This window comes from Eurosta solidaginis, chromosome 5, assembly GCF_040869045.1.
Source record: "Eurosta solidaginis isolate ZX-2024a chromosome 5, ASM4086904v1, whole genome shotgun sequence".
Lineage (NCBI taxonomy): Eukaryota > Metazoa > Arthropoda > Insecta > Diptera > Tephritidae > Eurosta > Eurosta solidaginis.
Window position 1 is genome coordinate 254,109,006 of NC_090323.1, and position 20,972 is coordinate 254,129,977.

The 20,972-nt window shown below is 36.3% G+C and overlaps 1 protein-coding gene across 1 annotated transcript in view; it reads right to left on the reverse strand.

Annotated features, from left to right (window-relative positions):
- form3 (formin 3) overlaps positions 1–20,972 on the reverse strand; it is a 192,732-nt gene that overhangs the window by 116,299 nt on the left and 55,461 nt on the right. The window contains 1 exon segment of the mRNA XM_067789857.1: positions 7,893–7,925. The gene's annotated coding sequence lies outside the window, so the exon portion shown is untranslated.

The following is a 20,972-nucleotide window of genomic DNA, read 5'->3' on the forward strand; positions in this document are numbered from 1 at the left end:
CATCTGTGCAAATGTTGTTGTTACTTGTAAAACTTGGATGCTGTCACCTTTTTTTTTATTTAATCATTCAATCAATTTATGAAAACGCTTTTAGCACCTAATATTAATAGTTATCTGCTATTTTTTGAAGTTTAATACAGCACAAGTAACCTTGAATTGTGTTAATGACATTTACTACACCTACGACCAACGATCAATCTACATATAATGAGTGAATCTTCAATTACTTATTCTAATTTATGTTCGAATATCATGTATTTGGGCAAAAAAAAGGATTTACATATTCTATGATATTAACGTTTTTACTGCTAATGATTTAAACGTATACAGTCAAGTCAGAACAGCTGAAGAGTTTTGGATGAAATTTGGCGCACAGATAGATATGTAAGTTATAGTCTGGGAATTAACTCCATATGGGGACCTTTTCGTGTTAAATTTTACACTATTTTGTTACCATTTCGGGGACTACATCCTGTTGTTTTCTGGATCCTTTGCGGAACTCCTTCCCGTTTTTACACATTATTTTGGTATTTTTTTGGAATTATTTCGAATTCGGGATTGCTTTCGGAATCTATTTGCTTTCGTTATCGGTTTGGCGACCATGTCGTGATCATTAGTATTTGTTTTCGGGATTAAACTAAAACTATTTCGGGATCATTTCAAAACTAACTTTATATTATTTAGACATTGATTTCGGGATTATGTTTGAACAATTCGGGATAGCGTTGGCTTCGAAGTTTTTTTTTTATATCTTTTTTGTTAAGGCTTTCATTTTTAAATCAACATTTTGTTTTTCTTTCTTCATGAGGGCGTAGTTGTTGGTAAAGGCTATTGCCCTGATATATTAGACCGCATACCATGAAAATCACATACGGAGCAATACAGACATCAGTTAACAGTCCTGACTTGTGGAACGCCTCTAAATGCACAAAGGAGTGGCCACCCGAAGACTTCAGCTGGCAGCTGCGAAAGCAGAGTTTATAATCCCAGAAGTTGGTTTGGAATCTGCTCTGGAAATATAACATCAACTATTGAAGAGTAAAATAAGACATGCGACTGAGAAGGCATCTGTACAGGCATAATTGCTAACCGGTTGATGGCAAACGTGAGAAGCCAACAGAAAGCAACAAGAAGCTGCTGATGGACATCACCCTATCTACCCTCCCGTACGACTCCGACCTCACAGCCAGCGGTACACGTTATTATCGGAACAATCTCCATCGACCTATTAGTCCTGGAGAGAACAAGGTTATGGGAAACAGAAAAGATGACAGATCAAGAGCGCATGAAAGTCGTTGAAAAGGAGAGCAGGGCAGCAACTGTGGTATATTGGGCATTTTCCATCACAACAAAAAACAAGTAAAGGTGTCTAAGTTCGGGTGTAACCGAACATTATATACTCGATGTGCGCTTCAATTGCACATTTCATTTCAGATAAATTACTTTTCTACATAAGACGTGGCACCGCCCGTTTAAAAGAAAAATGTCTACCCATTTGCTCTTACAATAAAACTTGATAAGTGAAATATCATTGATTCAAAACTATTTTTTGTTAAGTTATAGCTTATTATTCTAGTCTACGACCCTTTTAAACTTATTTTATATCTAAGTTGCCGTGGTCTTTATCCGATCCCGTCCATTTTTACTAGAAATATTTTCTACTATAAAGAAAATTTGTGTACCCAATTTTATTACGATTCGTTAATTTTTCTTCGAGTTATGGCTCCCGAAACATAGAAAATTGCTTAGTCATAAAAGGGGCGGTACGACGCCCATTTTTTGAAATTTGAAGTTTTTCCTATTTAGTGTTATAAATCCACTTGGGAAATGAAATACCATTGATATAAAGCTCTTTTTTGAAAATTTATATCTTATTTTAATCATCCACGACCCTTTTAAAAATCTTTTATATAAAAGTGGGCGTGGTCCTAAACCGATTTCGTTAATTTTCCTTCAAAGTATTCCTTATTGTAAAGGCAACTTCTCTGCCGAATTTTGTTACGATAGGTTTAACGATTTTTGATTTATGATTAATAATATTTGTAAAATTGATTTTATCACAAGTGGGCGGTGCCACACCCAATTAAAAAAAATGTATCAATGGGAATCAATATCAATCCACACAATTTCAACATTATAGGTGTATTATTTACTAAATAATCCGTTTTTTTGTGTTTTCCAAAGTTTTATATATATATGTATACTAGAAGATCCGGCAGACGTTGTCCTGCCCTAAATTGGCCAATCAGCATACATTTTAATAAGCTTTTTCCGTCTGACTCTGCCCTCCCCCCTTCATCACTTTTTCCTAATCCTTTTATTCACTCCTCCCTTCGTCTTTTTCGCTTCATCTATCTCCATCTTCGTCTCATTCTGTCTCTTTCTCACTCTCCTTCTCTCTTTTCTCTTCTCTCAATTTCTTCTCATTCTTCTGCATCCCTTATTGCCTGTCCCAGAGGGTGGTATGTATTTTATTCCAGTCCCAGTCCCGGTCCCACTCCGAGTCTCAGTCCCAGTCCGTCTCTGGATAATATATTACTCTGTACTAAAGCACTCATCAACATCTTTCATTTGATATCCATATTGTATAAACACTGTCTAGGCATTCACTGGCCCACGTTTTGGCCTATATCTCGAGACACTAGTCACCCAGGGGTATGAAAATTACCCTCTACACAACTAAAGACTCTCCTGAATTAAACAAAAATGTCATAGTACCTCTAAATTGCGGGCCCCCTCAGAAACCCGCCTCCCCATCCTCTCGGCGGGCCTGGTGATGTGCTATACTTGATATCATTCGCTATAATATTTTTTATTGATAAGCAGGTTGTTTAATTAAACACCAAGCAATTACACGGAAGTGTATCCGCACCACCTGAAAATATGAGTGCCACTGCGTATACGTAACATTTTATCATTACGTATAAACAAATAAAAAATTTGCAATAAAATAATATTGCGACTATAAGCTGAGATATAACCTATCCTATCTCTCAAGTCAGATCAAACTACACACGAGGTGCAAAACAAATTCAAAATCGGCTCAGTAGTTTAGAATTCCATCGCGCTCAAAAATGTTGTGACATTTGTTTTTTATATATTTAGATAAAGTGGGCGTGGTTATCATCCAATTTCGTTCATTTTCAATTCCAATCTATTATGGGTCGAGATAAGTTCGTGTACCAAATTTGGTGAAGATATCTCAATATTTACTCAAGTTATCGTGTTAACGGACAGACGTACGGACGGATGGACATCCAAACATCAATCAAATTTTTTTTCGACACTGATGATTTTGATATATGATAGTCTATATCTATCCCGATTCCTTTATACCTGTACAACCAACCGTTATCCAATCAAAGTTAATGCACTCTGTGTGCAAAGCACGCTGAGTATAAAAAACACTGTTAAAATTTTGAACGTAATCAAAAACTGTTTTTTACTACATACATACATATATGGCCAAACAAAATTTTCGGTCTTCGTGAAAATGAGTGCTCAGAACTGGGCTTCAATTTTAAACTAATAGAGTATACACTTGCAGTTATATAAAAAAAATCTAGTGGACGGTAGCCTGGTTCCGAACCGACGTGCAGCAGCTTTCTCTACCTACTGACCTATTACATCTGTGTAGGAAAACATATCATAACGCTTCTTATGTATGACAAAATTTTTCGGAAAGGGATCTGTTATTTTTAAATTTTTTAATCTTTTTGGGTTTTTTTTTTTAAGCAGAAATGTTTTCAAGTTTCTATTTTTAGATTTTTTAAACTTTATGGTTTTGGCTTTAAAACAATTTGAAAATTTGGGGCGTAATGTTCAATTATGCTTAAAATTTAAACCCAATAAAATTGGAAAATATGGTAGTAATTTAAGTGGTTTTGAAGTTACGTAAACAAAGTTTGAAAAATTGCTTAAAAAATGAAAAGTTTATAATTAAGGCTCAAATTTCTAACAGAGTACGTACATATATGTACATATATTAGAGTTAGAGTTAAAGTTAGCGATAGTGACATTAGTTCCGAATCCTTGCACAAACGCGATCATCTATTGCATATTTCCTTCTTCTAAAGCCCCAAATCTATATATTCGCCAATTGAGATGCAGATTGATTGAGGTCGTATTGATTTACACATTTGTGGTGCTTGTAAATGCATTTAGATCTTCCTATCGCTCCAAATAATTAGCCTCAACTGGTTTGCCACAATTGACATGCCAGCCAAATCCAAACACAAAGTTATATTTTCGTTCATCAACAGCACGTTCAGCTGGTGCGCTAAGCTACCAATAGACTGCGAATGCTAGAAAATTTCTTATTTGCTATACTCTAGAACAAAAATCCATAAAATGAAAGGCTGTTAAATTTTCCACAATCGTTTGCCGTACATTTTTTTTATTACGAGTGACGCGATTTAAGTTTGCTTAGAAAATTGGCTGTAAATTGATTTCTCGCCATTAATTCATTTCATGTTTTCAATCAATTCATGCAAAATGCAATGAAAGCAAAAGCAAAAACATGAAATCAAAATGGCTTTAAATGCATAACAAAAAAAAAAAAAAATATTGCAAAAATATCAAAATGTTGTAAATGCCGTAGATGTCATGTCGCACGACTGAAATGTGACACGCACTGACATGCAAACATCATATGCACATACTGAAACGTTATTATGACATTAGGGTGGGCGAAAAATGAAAACTTCCAACCAAGAAATGTTCCAAAAAAATGTCATTTGTTTTTAAAACAAAATAACTATTATTTAAACGTGTTAAACTAAATAAAAACGAGAGTTCACGGATTAAAATATAGTAACTGGACAACCGAGTTTAGCTCTAAGTGATGTAACTTAACCGCAAAAGTTCTACAGCTCCACGATATAAAAGTTTACAAACATACAATTAAGTTGGGTGGGAACTTTACTCAAAACTTTGTTTATTTAGAAATCTTCGTGAAACACTAACATTTCTTTGGATATCCATATTTGCAAATTTCACTTAATTTTTAAAAATTTCATACAGGTGACAACATTGTAAAAATATACAAACTGAGGTAAAAGAATATAGGGCATTACTATTCCCATTTTCAAGATCTTAGCAGATATATAAATAAAATCAGTTAATAAATTAACAGTTTAGTTGGCTACCCTAAAGAAAATGAAAGAAACGAAGAGGAGTGGAAAAAAAAGAAAGGAAAGAAAATGAAATTAAGGAAAGTTTAAGGAGACGAAAGGAAAGTAAAAGAAAGGAAAGCATAGAAACCATATTCGAAGTGTTATACATTAATTTTAGATGAGTTATAAGTTTGTTGTCTACTTGTTATCGCCGAGGTATAGACGAGATAGCGATTTGTTATCGAAGATTTATACATTTGTTATCGATACCAAACGATATCGATGACTTCTCGGTTTACTATTGAAAAGTTATATTCCCGCTACATGTTCATACCCAGCACTAGACACAAAAGGATCTATAAAGCTATATGGCTGCCATTACAACACCTGCAAAACTTCACATAGGTGGCTGCAATCGGAGAGCAAGGGACAGTGCAATGAAACATACGATCTGTGGAAGCATATTGTAACGAATTTACTGCAATTCCCCTTATTTGCAATCTTCTGCTAACGTTCGAATCACTGAACTGTTGAATAAATAACACCACTATTCAATAATTCAAAATGGCCTTTATTAAAGTTCTTCACAATATAACGTACTTCACAACACTACTATTGCTCGCCAGGTGGCTTCTTAAATCAAACTGATTGTAGCACCTCTACTGTTGATGCCTTTTATACTCTTTGATTTCCTCGTTGGCGCTTCCAGAAATTACTTAGTTACTGCTATACAATTATAACTACAGATATACGTGTATAGCTTCTCATATGCGCGTGTATTTGTGAGCGACACTTCCACAATTATAATTGCATACTTTTGGGAGCATCTCAGATAAGATATCTGCATGTGTTTGTAGGTCTCTTCTCCGCTGCGTGTACGTACATATGTGTAGATATAATGATTGATCTATTGATGTGCATACAAGTCACTGCTTAGCATCGCTTAGAGATGACAGTACCCCTTAGTGTTGCTAATATTCGTAACAATATCATTGGTGCAATCAGTAACCCAAAGGAAGACTTGGTCTAGTGAAAAATACGGAGTTGAAACGGAGATTAAAGAAATAACCTAAAGGACCAAGTTAAGATAAGAAAGTGAGAGATCTTTTACGAAAGAAAAAAATTGAGAGAGAAAGGCTTAAAACAAGCTACTAGACAGCAGCAAAAACATCCTAAGGTTTCACTTCGGGACGAACTATATAAGAACAAAACCTGTAGACCTAATGACTGGAATGTAAGGCTGTTAATTGCTCTTATTCGTTCCATGGCGTTTGTAGTTTGCTGAAGTCATCATTCAAATTGATGACAGCGTGTTATTTGGGTAGCCGCAAGCGGCTAGTGTGGCTTCTCTCTCTCTTCGGAGGTTATCGCGTCATACATTTTTTTTTATCTTAATATCTGCATAAATCTCAAATATCTCGTCATTTAAAAAAAGAAAACATGAAAGGCGCGATAAACTCCGAAGAAATGTTAGGCCGAACTTCCCTTCCAACTTGGCGGAGCATGCTACCACCACACTACGGAGGCCGTCGTCACCATTATACGTCCTTCAGTACTCGCCGCAAGTAGCCGGAGAATTTTTCTCTCGAATATTCCAAGAACCATCTCATCTTCTATCAACAACGTACACGATTATGAGCCATACATCATGACGGGTATGATGAAAGACTCGTAGAGGGTGATTTTTCTTCGTCGGAAGAGGACTTTACTCTTTATTGCCTATTCCGTCCAAAGTATCACTTGTTGGCGATAGTTATTCTTCTTCTTCTTCACCATCACCTAACGTCACGGAACGTTTTGCATACCATACTGCTCACAGATTCACCTGTAGCTTTGGGTATCCGTCAACTTATTCACCGTTAACTAACTTTAGCAACAATCAATCATCACCGATTCCGATTTCACCTGCAGTTTGGACACCATTTGCTGATGTCATCGTTACTAGCCCGCTTCGCCTCCCTCTTACCCTGAACCGGCGACTTAATCACCTACTGCTCAGTTTCCTATTTTCCGAACATAAGAAAATTTAATTTCTTTTTTACCACCCTAATGAAAATAAATAGCATATGAGCAACTTTTCAGCATGATTTTGCCGGCCGCAAGGAATTGGCAAACATTTAACAGTTCAATAACAGAAATTAACATAATTCAACAATGGCAAAAAGTCAATAATTTAAAACATAGAACAATAACAAAAAAAAATATGTAAACGTTGTCTAATGTTATTTGCCAAATATAAAAAACTTAAATAACATAAAATGTTGCTGCAACTTGTTTGCATACAATTGAAAAGCAAAAAAACTTGAACGATTGAATGGAATTTTGTATTTTAACGCTGCTAAGCAAATAAATTGTGCGAGAAATAACACTTACCATAATTCGCGACGCCTAAGTGGCAGTTAAGGAAAAAAATGTATAAAAACTAAACAAAAATGACAAGGAAAAAAATTTGTGTTTAATAAACAAAAATATAACGCAAGGGATTAAAATATACTTGACCGAGGAATGCAACATTTTCATATAAAAAAAAAATAAACAATAATATTTATGCAGCACAAATACTAAAGCGTGAACTTGAGATATTTTGTAATAAAAATTTTTTTATCTCACTTTTGTTAATTGCATTTTGCATTTAGCATTTTACAATTCCAACACATTTGAAAGTGACAATGAATATGTCGTAGGTTATTTTTATTATTATTAATGGCTTTATGTCTGTAATTGTCATTAAGCTCTGTTTAGAAATTTAGTTTAATATTTACATACAAATGTACATACCTACAGATTGCCGCGTAGCGTTTTGCAGATTTTCTGTAATGAGAAAAATTTCTTTTTAATTCATGCTAATTGATTAATGCAATAAGTTGAGACACATTTATTCTAATGTGTTAATTGCGTTGTGGGAGTTACTTCCGGATTAAGTTTAAATTGAAGATGGAATTGCCGGTGGAATTGACTATTCCAAAATTACAATATGCGAATTCAGCTAGAACTTGCAAAATATTCACACAGAGGTTTGACTATCATAGCAACGATAGCATCGAAGGAATTAACGTAACTTCACGCTTAGCAATAATATAAATCACAGGCCCAACCACAGCTTTCATAGCTTTCGTCTGCGATAATAATGTAACGAATTTAGAGAAATTCTGCTTATTTGCAGCCATCTGCCAACGTTCTAATCGCTAAATTGTTGAATAAATAACTCCAATATTCAATAACACAAAATGGTCTTTATTAGACTACTTTGAAAGTACTTCACAATAACACTTATACTTCGCAACCAATAGCGTGCTTAAATCAAACTGCTTACTGACTACTCAGCTTACTTTGCTTTTATACTCTATATTGCCTTGTCTGCATATTTCTCCAAATGTATAGACGTTTCTCCTTCTAGAATCTTCTACTTGGTTACCAGGTATATGCGTGTGTATTTGTAGTTTATAGCCTCTCGCATAGGTATATGCATGTGTATGTGAGTACTACTTCGGCTGATGATTACATGTGTTTATGAGTATCTCTACGTTGCCTTGTATGTATGTGTGTAGATGATGATTAATGTGTTTATGTAGCTTGCTTTAATGTTTCTGTTGTTGTGCATTTATTTAGTGATGTGAAAATTAGCCACAATATGAACTATCGCCACACATTAACTCAAAATTAGTGTGGGCTTGGAAGCGACTCATATCCCAGTTATCCACCAATCTAGAACTACGCATTATCTGGGTCCCGGGTCATAAGGGTATAGAGGGTAACGAGAAGGCCGACGACCTAGCATGCAGGGGCTCATTGGATATGAACGAGGAAATAACCAGTGTTGAAGTAGGCATATCCTTAGCAGTAGCCAAGGGGAATATCTAAAGCTTCTACTTGAAGAAAGCACAAACAAAGTGGAATAACATCACCACCTGTGTGATATCAAAATCCATTTGGCCAAACTATGATGGAAAGAGGACGAGAAGTCTTCTGAACAAATCCAGAGCTAACACACGCAAACTGATAGCAGTCTGCACCGGACATTGGGCAGTAAGTACACATGCGGAAAAGATGGGCATTCCGTATAACGAGTACTGCCGAAGCTGCAAAGTTCCAAATGCCAGGGAGTCAGTAGAACATTTTATGTGTAAATGCCCGGCTCTAGCAAGAGCCCGGCCAAGGTTCCTTGGAACCCCGTTTATAGAAGTCCTCAGAGGGTTATCTGTGATAGCAATCTCGAATATTGTTAATTTTATCAACAATTCTGGCTGATTGTAATACATTCCGTAGGTTTTAGACGAGTTACATGGCATCACAACGGCTTTAAATAGCTAGTTGGGTGACCAGGGTTGCAGCCATTTCACCTACCTACCTACCTATGAACCATTTAGCCTGTGATTTATACTGCGATTAAGCAGCTCTAGATGTCGCATTAAAGCCATGATGATGGTGACAAATACGATAAAAAAAGTTTGAAACGCCAAGGCTCCTGTTATGGAGCTCTGGCTAAAAGGATCGCTTGGGAGGAAGGCGTTTACAGTTTTAGGGACATTACAATATACACAGAGGGCTCGAATATGAAAAAGGGAACTGGAGCTGGACAGTTCTCATAGCATCTGCAGGTAAATTAGTTGTACCGATTTCCTGACTCATGCAGTGTCTTCTAGGCCTATGCCATAAAAGACAACTAGACCATGCAATGCTTCTCAAAGATCTTGAGCGAACTTTACTTCCCTCGAGACTAAAGAACAGAACTGTAACTTACGTAAGTAGTCCGTTAGCAGCTATTGAATTCAAAAGGAAAAATCTTAATCAATACGGACTTAACGCGTGAGTCCTATCCGAACTAATATCTAATATCTTTTTCACTTTGCTTACAGTGACAATGTTTTCAACTAAATCTGCGTCTTTGGTAGTGTTGCTCCGCCTTGTACTCGATACCTACACTGATATAAAAGTATTGCCTGGAAGGGTGGCACCGCCCACATTTCCAAAATTCTGGATAGCTCTAAAAACGTAGAGCGATTATACTTTGAAAGTTTCGTCAAGATCGATTGAGAACTTGGGGCGCTTATAAAACAAACTTGCGCTCATTAAATTTAAGTTATAATTTTGTCATAAATATGAGTACTCACGACTTATTGAATGACTTATTCTATGCAATTGAAAGTAAAATTCTATATTCTTCAAATGACTAAATATTTATGTACGTAGATTTGCATTCCTTTACATATGAATATCTGTAAAGACACGTATGTGCATATTTTTTCTAAAACACCCATAAATAATTTCGTTTGTATGAATTAGTTCATTGATTAATACGAGATTACACTCATGTGAACTTTTTGTTTAGTAGTGAGTCAATGCAAAGGTAGAACTGTCGAATAAATAACTCTAATATTCAGTATTGCAAAATGGTCTTCATTTAGACTACTTTGGGCATAGTACTTCACAGCTAATAGCATTTTTAAATCAAACTGATTAGTTATTCCTCAGCTTGCGCTGCTTTTATACTCTCTGTTGCCTCGTTCGCATATTTCTCCTAAGCTCTAGACTTTTCACGAACATAGAACAGTTGTATCACATACTTGATTATTTAGCTATCTCCGTGAGTAACAACTTCTGCTTTTAGCTGATGACTACATGTGTGTATGTGAGATATCTCTTCACTTCGAGCTGCTGGTTATGTGTGTGGAATATTATTCGTTACCTTGTACATAAGTGTGGCTGCTTGCTCTTTTTGTTGTTGTGATAATTTACTAACAACAAAGTGATATTAACATTCGCCACAATATTAATAAAACAGAAAAAGGAGGATGCAGTTATAATATATATTTGTTATATTGTATCCATTTAATATACACTTTCTTCATTTTTTGCGCATAAAAATATTTGAAGTAATCATATGCAGAAAATATCGAAGTCGACGCTTCTTAGCATATATGAACATACACAGACAAATGTATATGTATTATGTACACCAAACACCTGAAAATCGGCATACTATCTTACCGCTTGAATTATCGAACCTGCTAAATGAGACACCCACCCACACCTGTATTCTCAAAAAAAAAAAAAAAAACATGAAAAGTCAAATGAAAACGAATTACATCGAAATGAAGGAAAAAATGCGTTATGCACGATAAATCAGCACCGTCAATATGTATTGGCAAATTCATCGTTATGATATTTTGATTGCATAGATATGTACGGCGCATGCCATAACAAGTCATGTTATTTATGAGTTTTGCATTATTTAACTGGTAGGATTAAGTTGGCATGGAATGCCTCATGTATACACCCGTATAATAATCACAATTTGCAGAATAAAAGGCTTGCCCATAAATGGAATTTTACTGTTGAAAAAACGTATAAGTTTGATCTAAAATTAAAACACGATATGACTATTTGATATTTTATTGAATAAAACTACAATTTATGCGAACTGCAAATCAATCGCTAGAATCAATGTACATAAGTGGGGATTATCGCGATAGAACAAAAGCTATATGTTTGAATTATACTAAACTCACATGTTTCTTTGTAGATATATACTTACTTATAAGGGCATTACATACTTATTTAGACAATTATGACAACATACAAATGTTCGCACTTGTTTATTAACGTCATATCTATACGATTTCGTTTTTTTATTTCTCATAACTTTTTGCTCTTTTGCTTATTTGGTTTAAAAATAGAATTTTGCATAATCCGCAACTGTAACCATATTTGCAGATTTATCAGCAAAATAATATTATTGAAAATAGAAAATCATGTTTATATTCTCACGTCTTTTAAAAATCAGCAGAACTGTCATACGGAAATATAAATTGTAGGCTGATTTCATTGATTTACACTTTTTGGTTTATACAGTAGATTTTTCATTGTTTGGCAATCCGAGAAGCATACTTTAAGGGGTTACAACGCGTTTAGCAGACAAAACCATTCGAAGATGAATTTAAAGTCAAAGGGACCTTAGAAGAAGGCATTAAACTTCTCAAGACAAAAGTGATACCAATTTTAAAATAATCTGGTAATAATAAAAAAGCAATTTCCGCAGTATCCAGTGCATTTGACTAAATTTTTTTACTGTGAATTAAATTATTATGTTAATAACTTAAATTTTATTATAATTTTATTTTGAGGTGATTAACTATAAATGATTGTTTGACCTTCTACTACTGTTATATAAACTCTTTTTAATTGAAAATTATTTTCTATATTTTAGTTCGGTTTGCTATAAAAGCGTGTTTTTTTAGTTTTTTAAACTATTATTTATTTTTAATTTTTTAGTTCAAGTAATTTTAAAAGTGTTAGTCGAGAGTGATGAAACCTCGAAACGCCAGCGGTCCATGGATGAATCCAACCCCACGGCACCGAAAAGGGCCAAGACGCAGGGAGGCTGGACGCGGTCTTTCGCTGAAATTGCCAAGGGTCGGCAGATCATTGGCATTATAAACGAGAGCAGCGAAGATGGCAGGATCCCGAAACAACAGTGGAAGTGAATCGAGGCCGCGCTCGCTACGGTGGCCGTTAAGGTTAAGAAAGACAACTCTGGTCCACCGCCATCTTACACCGATGCAGGGTGGTTCCAGAGCAATGTCAAGCTAATTGCCTGTGACGACCCTAGGTCGGTAAACCTCTATAGGGCCGCCGTCACGCTAATAGGGGTGGTATATCCGGGCGTGCGCCTCAAGATAGTGGAGGCGCGTGATATCCTCTCACGACCAAGGGCTAGAGCCTGGGTTCCAGTGATGCCAACGGAACCAGCTGACATCCTGGAGCTGCTCCAGGAGTACAATCCCCCACAGGTTTGGAAGTCAACCCGGATAAAATCGAGCTTGTGCTCTACACGAGGAGGTACAAAGTACCAAATCTTACACCGCCAAGAATTGGGGGTACGTTCTTAGCGTTTAGCGACCAAGTCAAGTATTTGGGAGTCATTCTGGATAGGAAGCTATTATGGAGTGACCATATAGTGGAGCGATCCAAGAAGACAGCAGCAGAGCTGTTCACCTGCAAGAGGGCAATTGCCACCTCCTGGGGATTCTCTCCTAAGGTGACCTACTGGATTTACACAGCCATTGTGCGCCCGATTCTTCTTTATGGTGCCTTGGTCTGGTGGCCTGCACTAGCTAAAAGTACCTATCTTAAAATGCTTCAAAAGGTGCAAGGGAGTTCGGAGCTCTGCATTACCGGTGCTCTCGGCTCCACTCCAGATTCCGTTACATACATACATGGATACATAGATACATAGATAGATATAGGCCAAGCTAATAAAAGCGTGTTAAAAAGGGCTCCAGTATGCTCTTTCGTAGATGTGCCATGCATCCACTTCTATCATTAATAAAGGAATGCGTTTTTCGCATTATGTGTAAGGTTTCAAATCTATGGTCATTTGGGGTGGTCATAAGTTCAACTGACCTTATGTCCATTAATCTTATTTCACCCCACCATCACATTATTGCATTTTCATCGAGCCTTGATACGTGTGCAAAGTTTCAATCAAACTTATGGCCATTCAAAGTGGCAATAAGGCCAATTGACCTTATGGCCGTTGACCTTATGTCACCACACCATCACATCAATGCATTGTCATCGAGCCTTGATACGTGTGCAAAGTTTCAATCAAACTTATGGCCATTCAAAGTGGTAATAAGGCCAATGGACCTTATGGCCGTTGACCTTATGTCACCGCACCATCACATTAATGCATTGTCATCGAGCCTTGATACGTGTGCAAAGTTTCAATGAAACATATGGCCATTCAAAGTGGTAATAACGCCAATTGACCTTATGGCCGTTGACCTTATGTCACCACACCATCACGTTAATACATTGTCATCGAGCCTTGATACGTGCGCAAAGTTTTAATCAAACTTATGGCCATTCAAAGTAGTAATAAGGCCAATTGACCTTATGGCCTTTGACCTTATGTCACCGCACCATCATATTAATGTATTGTCATCGAGCCCTGATACGTGTGCAAAGTTTCAATCAAACTTATGGCCATTCAAAGTGGTAATAAGGCCAATTGACCTTATGGCCGTTGACCTTATGTCACCACACTCCCACATTACTGCATTGTCATCGGTCCTTGATACGTATACAAAGTTTCAAATTAATCAGACTTCTAGAAACCGGTGAAAATTAAGCTCAAAGATTCCGTTACATACAGGCTAAGCTAATAAAAGCGTGTGAAAAAGGCGTGAGTACTAAGTATTCGTAAAGTTCGACGAAATGTCGAAAATTATAGAATACAAATATTTTTAAATCAGTTTGAGCTTGTCCATGGGCTGAAATTAAACAACAACAGAGCTAACTTTACCAGAAACATATAATTTCGAGATCTTTGAGAGTAGCGAAGAATCACGCTTGTCAATAAATGCCACGTTAGGACTATGTAAGCAATTGAAAAGTAAAGTTCCATCTCGGCGAACGAAAATCATAAAATTTGCAAAGAAGGCAATTGGGAAAAACTTTACAACAACTAAGGCATGACGTGGCTGAATACATTTGTAACACTTCAACTATCTTAGAAGTGCGGGATCAAATCGGGAAGACAAGGCTTTGAAGAGATTTACAAGGTAAATTGGAAACAGCTGTCGCCTTATCCGTCCTGATGTCACGTTGTTTAAATTTTACCCAAATTATTAAATAAATTATAAAATTAAAAATTGCTTCAAATAAATGTTTTCATACATTTAAAGCAATACGGGAAATCCCCGCTTAACTCATGAAAATCATGCTCTACAAATCAGTTATCGTACCCGTAATGTACATATATGGCGCAGAAGCAAAAACACTGACAATATTTGATGAAGCGGATCTGCTCTGGAAGTGTTCGAGAGCAAAGTTCTTCGAAACATTTACAGACCTCTGCGCATTCGCGACGGTGAGTACCGAAGAAGATTTATTGATGAGTTGTACGGATATTACGCAGATATCAACATAGTCCAGCGCATTAAAACACAGCGGCTAGGCTGGATAGGTCATGCTTGTCGAATAAAAGATGACTCTCTGCCCAAGAAGTTCGGAAGGTCGGTATCGGAACCCACCAACGGAAGCAGAAGAAGAGGACAAGGTGGAAAACGATTTAAATTCCTTGGTGTTACCAATTGACACCAGTTAGCACAACGAAGAAAAGCTTCATCGGCCTTTTATGTGTAATTTATGTGATTATCGATAGCGAAATTATCGTCGAGCTATCCGTTTGTTATCGACGGGTTACATACGTGCCATAGCTTTTATATTGAAGTTTTATCGGTACTTATTTTATAGTAAACCGATTAGTCGTCTCGATAACAAATTTGGTAAAGGTAAGAAATAGTTAACTTTTCTTTATCAAGTCGATACTTTTTCGATAACAAATCTAGTACGCGCAGATAATCAATTGGTAACACGGTGATACATTTTCGATAACAACCGGAAACTTGTTTGATAACATATCCATAACTTTCTTATAAAGATTCGATAACTTTTCGATAACAGAACGATAATTTTTCGAAAAGAAAACGATAACTTTTGGATAAATAAAATCGAAAATACGCTGGTAGCGTACTGGCAAGATTCTGATAACAATTCGATAACATAGATAACTTTTTGATAACATATCGATAACTTATCGATAATATAGCGACAAAGCGTCGCTAAGATATAGATATTAACCTGCGTTCATTTGTATGGATGAAAGTTAACCGATATCGCGCCATCGATTTTTCGATAGGATTTGGGGTCAAGAAAAAAAGTTCCACTACGCATACCCAAAAAAATAATTTTCGAGCCTGCGAGAAAAAATGGCGAGAGGGTAAATTTTTCGACCAAAACACTCCAGAAACCCCAAAAAATATTTTTTTTCAAAAAACTGTTGTAAAAACGTTGGCAATAACAGTTTTTTGAAAAAAAAAATTATTATTGTTTTTGGATTGGTCGATTGGATTGTTTTGGTCGAAAAATTGACCCTTTCGCCACTTTTTAGCAGGCCCGAAAATTATTTTTTTGGGTATGCGTAGTGGAACTTTTTTTCTTGAGCCCAAATCCTATCGAAAAATCGATGGCGCGATATCGGTTAATAAATTGACCCAGTCTAATAGATATACCAGTGAAAACAAATCGTCAACCATTATCGACATTGTGCCGTTTTTCGTCCTCTTTTCTTCTGCTTCGTCTTCTTTACATTTACTTCTTGTCCTTTGTTTATTTACTTTCTTCTTTATTTCTCATTGGTTGGTTTTTCTACCTTCGTTAATTTCCATTAAGTGTTTCGCTGTCTGATTTCGGTCATATCAACTCTCCTACGTATGTACATTGTTCCCACATTACGGTACATCGTCGTCATTACACCTGCGCTTACATTCTGTATTTCCCCATTCAGCATACCAATCCCATACACTACGTCTATAACACTCCCAATCAATATCACTAACGCCATCTTTGAGCTTGACATTTCGTCAAATCTCCTTGGTATCCTCAGTACAGGGCATCGCTCCTGAAGATGCCGAGGACATTTTGCGAAATATCGAACTGGAAGATGGAATTGTCTTGCTTTTATTCGCACCACAAATAAATAAATAAAGAAAGACAAATAAGTGTATTTTGGCCCTGTATATAACTGGGCAATTGATCGCTTTGAAATCCGGAACTCTGGTTTACCAGTACCTACAAATCCTCGATTTCTAGCAGACAATGGCAAGAACGATTGTTATTGTGCCCCATCCATCGTATAATATGTTGGATACTTATGTCAGCTTTTTCCCGAGGAAAACACTATTCTCTTAAGTCATAGTCCTTAAAACGTTTGGCATGGATATCATCAGCTTGCTTGCGTTCCGTGATCTTTAAACATTTATGCTTTGACCTGCTAGTTTAACACTGGTGGCCGCTTGCAGACTCACAACATAGGTTATATGTTAGTGTGACTGCCACATTGCAAGACCGACTGTGACACCACTGAATGAGCTAATGATCTTCTACTTTAAATATGTAAAAAAACTAACCAATTTTTTCGTCTAATGTGACGCGGAATGTCCTCGAATTCAGTAAAACCGCTGACATTCGATGAAATGCTTGTTTAAACTTTCCATAATTTCCTTTTTATTGTCTTCTCATCCATACATCTGAATTAATTGTTTGGAGTTGCAAGCTTCGCAAGGTAAAATATTTGTTTTAATTAAAAAGCTTATAGTTACTAAGCTGACACACACAATCATATATAAATACATATCGCTCATTTACTTCAATAGTACTTACTTACTTAATTGGCGCTTAACCGTCTAAACGGTTATGGCCGTGCAACAAGGCGCGCCAGTCGCTCCTTCGCTCCGCCAACCGGCGCCAATTGGTCACACCAAGGGGATTTAGTGGGGGCCGCCCTCTACCTCTGCTTCCATAGGCGGGTTCCGATAGAAACACTTTATTGGCCGGAGCATCATCTTTCATTCGCATAACATGGCCTAGCCAGCGCAGCCGCTGCGGGTTAATTTGCTGGACTATGTTGATGTCTGCGTGATGTCAACGCGTAGGGGTCCATATATCTTTCGAAAAACTTTTCTCTCGAACACTCCCAAAGCCGCTTCATCTGCTGTTGTCATTGTCCATGCTTCTGTCGCATATAGCCGGACGGGTACGATAAGTGACTTGTAGAGTATGATTTTCGTTCGCCGAGAGAGGACTTTACTTTTCAATTGCCTACCTAGTTCAAAGTAGCATTTATTGGCAAGTTTGATTCTTCGCTGTTGATGCTGGTTCCCAAATAAACGAAGTCTTTTACTATTTCGAAATTATGGCTGCCAACAGTAGCGTGGTTGCCAAGGCGCATATACTTTAATAGTGTCATAACTCAAAAAACACAATTTTCCAGGAGAGCCATTCAAAGATTTTAACTGCCATATGTTGCCCATATAGAGACATATTTTCATTTTTATAGCACGTGGTAAATTTTTTACTGATCACAAAGATTTTTTTATACAATATAGATCATGATATTGGGTACGTTTATATGTTATTAACTCAAAAGTCGTGTTTTTTGAGTTATGACACTATTGAAGTAAATGAGCGATATGTACAATATGCCTACGTTTGAATGACTAATCATGTTTTAAATTTTTTAATGAATCAAAATGCGTGAAAACGTTGTTTCCTAACAAAGTTCTATGTCACAAAATAATAAGAAGGGGACATTTGATCGTTATGCCCACACAGAAATAACAAAATTGAAACTTGAAGTCAATGTCAAATTCAAAGTAACGTTACGTGGTTAAAAAGATTAAAACCTACTTAGATATGTACGAGCAACAAGCAGCAAAATTCTAAAGTAGTTTTAGGCGAAAAAAAAATTATATGTGGAAGTTTTTGACACGAAATTGGCTGGTGGCCAACAGCATTGAAACAAAAGCTCGAGCTGCTATTTGCAGCACCACATACATACATATGTCTCTACGAACCATCGGTGACCAGTTTGTAGTAGCTCTCGAATGGGGTCATTATGGTGCGCATGCGTGGAAACATAAACAAACATAATAAAATGAATTAAACGAGTAAGTAAACAAATGAAGCTGTGATTTTGCGTTTAACTGTCAGTTTTTATTAATTTGTTGTTTAATTAAACAACACCATATTAAATTATTTAAACATACATACTTATGCACATATGCATATGAAAAATAAAAATCTTGGGTGGTGTCATCCCAATTCAAACTAACTAAGAATGTGCATTGAAAGTTTTTAATGAACTAAAGATATGACTTTAAGTCATTTCGATTCCATCACGTACATATCATCTTTTCATCACTTACATAGGCAGCTTGCTTCACTATTAAAAGAATTAGGCAATGTCCCAATGTTATACAAACACTTACCTCGGCAGGCCCTGGGCACCAAAGTGTTTCCCATTCCATCCTTGAACTAAGTCGATCCTAAATATTCCTCCCAATAGGTATATTTCTAGAGCTCTAGTGCTATACCTATTGGGAGGAATAAATAGATCCAGATTTTGCATGTTTTAAAAATTTCTTTAACAAATAGTCTGGAAGGATCTACTGGTCAAATTTATTTGTAAGAGAAGGGGTCCCACCACCAACCTCTTTTTGTATAATTTTTGCATCGTATTTGTGATTGAATGTGTTGACAAATTTGGCTGAATTTAAGCACACATACAAAGTTAAGATGGGACGGCCCCCTAAGTAAAGTATTTTGAAAAAGAGCGTGCAAAGTCCCCTGTGTACAGTTATTTTTAATTATTTTCTTATCATGTTTGTGACTCAAAAAAGCCCGAATGGTTTTATGGATTGGGGTGAATTTTTGATTCATTATTTTTTTCTTCGCGTATTTCTAGCTCAATCACACTGGAACATGCTCTACAGATTTTGATGAAATTTGTCCGGGGGGAAGACCGGGAAAAGGATCTGTTGGTTATATTTTTATAAAACATGGAGAAAGGTTTCTACACCAAATGGGAATAGATGCTTATAATCGTTATTACTTTCAGTATATTGATTTCGCACATAAAATAATTCTTTAAGTCTAAGGGTCATATAAATCGAGGTCTAGCCATTTTATAGTGGGCAGTGTATTCCTTTCGGCTCCACACAGGGAACAGTTTTTTAAATATGTTTACCACTGATTCAATTTGCCTCGGACATGGATTATATTTAATCTGGTGTCTGTTTTTTTCGGAATCGTTTCGAGATTATCTTCGGACTACTTCAATACAATATCGGGTTTATTTCGGGATAATTTCGGAACATTTTGGGGATCAGCTCGGGAGTATTTTTTGATCATTTCGGTCGCGTTTTCGGAATAATTTATAGTCTATTTCGAAATAATGTCGGAATTACGTATTTATCAATTCGGGATCATTCCCAATCGGTACGGTACCATATCCGAATTATTTAAGCAACATTTCGATTTTGTAGATTGTTAATATCGGCGCCAATTCAGGTATATTTCTCGAAAATCTGTCATTTTGTGCCCATCTGCCGGTATTGTTTTCCGACTGATTTCAGCACATTTTAGGTGTCAGGTCGAGATCGTCTTTAGATCATTTCGGTATGATTTGTGGTCTATCAAAGGAGACTTTCCGGATTATAGGACCTGCGTAGGGAACGATTCGTCATCATTTCGGGATTATTTCCCGATTGTTTTGGGATCATATCGGAATTATTTGAGAAGAATTTCGGGATTGTTTTCAAAATCTCCCTTTGATCATTTCGCACCAGTTTTGGGATCCTTTCGTGACTCTATCCTGATTATTTTGATTTGGGATAATATCGTGGGTATTTCAGGATGATTTTCAAGGAAAGATTTGAGATTTTTTTTTGGTTAATTTTTGGACTATTTCAGTTTGATTTGGGACTATTACGGAATACATATGTAGTTTAAGAAACCTTTCGGTATATTTTCAAATATCACAACGGAACTATTTCGGGTTAGTTTAGAATTCTTTTGAAATGTATTCCGGTATTCTTTAGGGATTATTTTCGGACTATTTTGAGATAGCTTCGACATTATTTTGGATCTATTTTCTGATCATTTTACGCCTGTCTTCAGATAATTTGGGAATTGTTTGTGTTATTGTTTAATATAAGTGCTTTGAGATCATTGCGAGATAATTTTGGAGCTATTTGGCGATAACTTCAGAATTGCTGACGTGAGCAGTTCATATTTGTATTAAAGATGATCTTGGAGCTATTTCAGTTTGATTTGGGACTATTTCAGAATAGTTCAATGACAATTTTTTAAATGCTTTAATGTTAGCAATGTAGATATTCCGGACCATGCGGAATTTTTTTAGGTATAAGTTTGGGACTGTCTCGGTACCATATCGGCATCATATTGGATCTACCCCGTGGTTGTTTTTGTAATAACTTTGTGGGTATTTAA